The sequence below is a fragment of the Artemia franciscana genome, chromosome 10, assembly GCF_032884065.1.
Source record: "Artemia franciscana chromosome 10, ASM3288406v1, whole genome shotgun sequence".
NCBI classification, from domain to species: Eukaryota; Metazoa; Arthropoda; class Branchiopoda; order Anostraca; family Artemiidae; genus Artemia; species Artemia franciscana.
Genome location: NC_088872.1, coordinates 51442955 through 51448401, shown reverse-complemented (window position 1 = coordinate 51448401; position 5447 = coordinate 51442955). Strand labels below are relative to the sequence as shown.

At 33.5% G+C, this 5447-nt stretch overlaps 1 long non-coding RNA gene across 1 annotated transcript in view; it reads right to left on the bottom strand.

Annotated features, from left to right (window-relative positions):
* Positions 1 to 5447, bottom strand: part of LOC136032340 (uncharacterized) — a 513312-nt gene that overhangs the window by 78438 nt on the left and 429427 nt on the right. The gene's annotated exons all lie outside the window — the stretch shown is intronic.

Genomic DNA, 5447 nt, shown 5'->3' with positions numbered 1-5447 from the left:
CCGGTTTACGAGAGGAATTATGAAGCTGCCCAGATTTTATAAACTATGAACATATAATTAAGACTTTAACGCTCAGATTCATTCTTGAAAAATCCCTCTGAATTTAGGAGAAAAACAAAGACATTTTTCAGTGAAAGCAAATAGATTTTGTGAAAGTCAAGTTAGATGTATATATATATTTATATATATATATATATATATATATATATATATATATATATATATATATATATATATATATATATATATATATATATATATATATTTATATATATATATATATATATATATATATATATATATATATATATATATATATATATATATATATATATATATATATATCGTTACGCGCCATATTAGTTACGCGCCATTGTAGTTGTGTACCTGTGTACCTCCTATGAATATAGATAAATTTATATATGTGTTTTGAACCACGTAAAACTTGCGAATATACAACATTCTTGGCTTTCCCATTGTCCGTGCACATACAAAGCCTTATGTACTTATAATGACGTCATATGCAAACGCTCTTTTTAAAAACAAACAAACATGCATACACACAACTCGTTTTTATATAGATAGATAGATAGATAGATACAATACAAATTAACTGCGTAAAACTTGCAAATATACAACATTCTTCGCTGTCCAATTGTCGCTCCATATAAATAGATTGTCAGGTTTACCGACCCTCGAACATGCAACGTACAATTGTCCACGGGAAAAACAATCAGTATTAAGATCTATACCACATTTTTCTAATGATTGACCTTGAGCTTTGTTGATGGTGATTGCAAATGCTAATCGAATTGGGAATTGCAATCTTTTAAATTGAAAAGGCAGATCCGTTGGAATCATGGGAATGCGAGGAATAAGAACAGCCTCACCCTCAAAAAGCCCTGTCAAGATTGTGGCCTCTATTACGTTTTCCATTGTTTTTTTTTTTTTACGGCGAGTCGCGTGCCATTGCAAAGCTTTGGTGGGTTGATATTTCTTAACAGTATTATTAGTACGCCTATTTTTAGTTGTAGCACGTGTGGTGGAAACCCTGAAAGATCCACGGAATTTAAAAATTCAGATGGATAATCAACCGCCTCATTTGGTTCCAAAACTGTGTCGACTGACTTGTAAAGGACTGCCTGGTCTCGAATCTTGGTTAAAACAATATTGTTGATTTGTGGACGTCTATATTTTTGGGTGAAAGAATCGTTCTTTCACTTAGCCATTTATTATTTTTATAATTGTTTAGAATATTCGGAATACTTTTTCAATCAATTCATTTTTGGACGTCACTAAATTACAGAATTCAGCAGGTAGTTGTATACGTCCTGAAATTGAGTCTACTGGGAGCTTTCCGTTTCCAATTGCCAGCAATTGATCTGAAAATGTTTGACCAGAGTCATCGTTTTGCAATCGGACACGCATATTTGTAGTTAATTTTAATGTTTTTACGTGTGCCCATAAATGAGAATTTTTCAGGCAAGAATTCATTTCGTCTGCAGGGGTTGATCTAGGTATTATAGGTAATGTTTGCCTGAAATCTCACGCAATGCCAGAATCAGTTTTATCACAAACGTTTTACCAGTACCTCCTGGTGCGGCCAAAAAGAAAATTTCTCCAACGTTGTTATCGACACAATGCATTATCGTATCATAAATGTCTTTTTGTTCCGACGTTAACTTGGAAATGTTATTTTGTACATACGATAATAGATCACTCGTACTGTAACTTTGTTCACGATCCAATTCTACACATGTCGAAACAGCATCGGTACGATTAGGTGAAGGCATTCCGAAATCCTGAAGAGGTTTGTTTGCAATACATACGCACAAATCTTCTATAATAACTAAAGTGTAGTTATAAATTTCTGATGTAAAATCAAAAGTCATATCTGACGTCTCTAACCGTTTTCGATGGAGTATATCTTCGGAAATTTTCGATTTATATTTTCCCCATAACTCTGTAGGAGCTGAAGGAGAGCAAGTTGTTAGAATGATTCCAAACAATGCACGAATTTGACTTGGAGTTGACGTTTCGCACGCGTCATTGATGCAGTTATCCCAGTGTTGGTCATTCTCTAATAAATTCAGAGCTTGGCATGCACTACGGTAAGTGTCATGTATAGTACCGTTTACAGTTCTCAAATACTCAAAGGACGTCGGACCGGGTACATTCACCAAAAGCAGGCGTAGAAAGAAGCATTCGTGTTGATTGGGGTGAACGGTGTAGAGTCTTCCTATCGTGGTATCTTTGAAGATGGTAGGTTGGCCGTCGACTGACTTACCCTGTTTTCGACGTTTAAATACTTTATTTTTAGTATTCCACGTGTAATACGAAGGCACTTCAGTATAAAGCAGTTTTTTTGCAAATTATCATTTTTGCATAGCGAAAAGAAAGCAGTTAACTTTGTATCCGGTGGATTCAGGGCTCTTTGTTGCACGTTGGATTCCGAAAAATAAACACTTTGACCATTCTGTAAATCTACCGCTAAGTGAACAACAGCTGGACTACGTTCATGTATCGGAAATGAAAGAATTCGCCAAACAGCTTCATTACTGCTTATGTATCTTCCAGCCTGATATTGTACGAGTTCTTCGATATCTTTGATTTCGAACTGCAAGCCAAAAACTGCCATGTCACTGCCTTTGTTGACGTATTTACATATGTATTTGATTGCCTTTACGGAGTTACAGTATTCAACGATTAACCCCTTATCGACATTTTCATCAGGTATTTCAGCGGAAATCACATCATCAATTTCGTTAGAAGTAATTTTATAATGGAGCCAGATTATTATATGTGCGTATGGCGATCCTCGTTTTTGCCATTCCACTGAGTACATCCAGCATTGCACTGACCCAGGTTGCTCTTGTGATTCCTCGGAACGCTTTCTTTTGGTGATTTCTCTTTGAGACGCAAGCCTAATTTCACGCTGTTGTTGTGATTCCTTGGCACGCTTTCTTTTCTTACTTTCTCTATCAGCCGCAAGCCTGTTTTCTTGTTGTTCTTGTGATTCCTCGGCAAGCCTTCTTTTTTCACTTTCTCTTTTAGCAGCAAGTTTGGTTTCGCGTTGCTCTGGTAGTTCCTCGGCACGCTTTCCGTTCTTACTTTCTCTATTAGCCGCAAGCCTGTTTTCTTGCTGTTCTTGTGATTCCTCGGCACGCTTTCTTTCTTACTTTCTCTATCAGCAGCAAGTTTTTTGGTATAGACTCTTTGAGCAGCTTCCTCGGCTGTTGCCATTGTAGGCTCTTCAGTCATTTTACAATTAAACATTTTTCCGTGAACAAATGTTTTGAATACCTTTAATGACGTCATCGTCATAACAAACATGACGACAACTAACTTCATGACGACATGACATGATGACATGACGTCACTCGACAGAAATACAGACAACTTATCTATATCTATCTATATACTAGCTGTTGGGGTGGCGCTTCGCGCCACCCCAACACCTAGTTGGTGGGGGCGCTTCGCGCCCCCCCCCAAGCCCCCCCGCGCGCGTAAGTCGTTACGCGCCATATTAGTTACGCGCCATTGTAGTTGTGTCCCTATGTCCCACCTGTGAATATAGATATATATATATATATATATATATATATATATATATATATATATATATATATATATATATATATATATATATATATATATATATATATATATATATATATATATATATATATATATATATATATATATGTTTTTAACTACGTAAAACTTGCGAATATACAACATTCTTTGCTGTCCCATTGTCTGTGCATATAAATAGATTGTCAGGTTTACCGACTCTTGAACATGCAACATATAATGGTCCATGGGAAAACAATCCGTATTCAGATCTATACCTCATGATTCTAATGATTGCCCTTGAGCTTTGTTGATGGTGATTGCTAATCGACCATTCCCTGAGTCGCCATCGTCATTTATATATCCCCCTGTGCACCCCGGCGTCCCCTTTGTAGTTATGTCCCTGTGTCCCGGTCGTCATTTATATTCCCTGTGTCCCGGTCGTCATTTGTGTCCCGGTGTTCCAGTTTGTGATTTCTCTTTGAGTGTCCCGGGCGTCATTTATATTCCTTGTGTCCCGGTGTCCCGGTCGTCATTTATATCCCCCTGTGCCCCCCCGGCGTCCCCATTGTAGTTGTGTCCCTGTGTCCCGGTCGTCATTTATATTCCCTGTGTCCCGGTCGTCATTTGTATCCCGGTGTCCCGGTCTGTATATACATTCGTTTTTTAGTTTTGTTTTTCTCCTTTATTTTTTTCCTTTTTTCTTTTTTTTCTTTTTTAGTTTATTTAGATTTTTAGATTTTTTAGTTTTTTTATTAGTTTTTAGTTTTTTTGTAGTTTTTACCATTTTTTTAGTTTTTTTAGTTTTTTTTTTTACTTATGTCCTGGTCGTCATTTATACTCCCTGTGTCCCGGTCGTCATTTGTGTCTCGGTGCTTTGTTGATTGCTAATTTATATTATATTTATATTTATATTTTTTATATTTATTAATATTTTTTTAGTTTTCTTTTTCTCTTATTTTTCAGTTTTTTCCTTTTTTTTAGTTTTTTCTTTTTTAGTTTTTAGTTTTTTTTTGTTTTTTACCTTTTTTTAGTTTTTTTAGTTTTTCTAGTTTTTTAGCTTTTTTAGTTTTTTTATTAGTTTTTAGTTTTTTTTAGTTTTTGCCTTTTTTAGTTTTTTACCTTTTTTTAGTTTTTTTTAGTTTTTTTAGTTTTTTAGCTTTTTAGTTTTTTTATTAGTTTTTATTTTTTTTGTAGTTTTTCTTTTTTATTTTTTTCAGTTTTTTTTTAGTTATTAGATTTTTACCTTTTTTTAGTTTTTTTTAGTTTTTTAGCTTTTTTAGTTTTTATTTCTTTTTAGTTTTTTTTGTAGTTTTTTCCTTTTTTAGTTTTTTTTCTTCTTTTGTATTAGTATGAAATAATTCAGACGTCATATGCGGACAAACATGACGTCACCTGATCCACACACAGATCCACACACAGACAACTTATTTTTATATATCTTCTATATATATAAAAATAAGTTGTCTGTCTGTGGATGTGTGGATGGATGTGTCAGGTGACGTCACCTGAAAAAACTGGATCAGGTGACGTCAAAACTGAAAAAACTAAAAAAGGCAAAAACTACAAAAAAACTAAAAACTAATAAAAAAAATAAAAAAAGCTAAAAAACTAAAAAAACTAAAAAAAGGCAAAAACTACAAAAAAAAACTAAAAAACTAAAAAAAAAAAACTGAAAAAACTAAAAAAAGGCAAAAACTACAAAAAAAAAACTAAAAACTAATAAAAAAAGTAAAAAAGCTAAAAAACTAAAAAAACTAAAAAAACTAAAAAAAGGTAAAAAACTAAAAAAAATAAAAAATAAAAAAAAACTAAAAAAAAGGAAAAAACTGAAAAATAAGCTAAAATAAAGGTAAAAACCAATAAAAAAACTA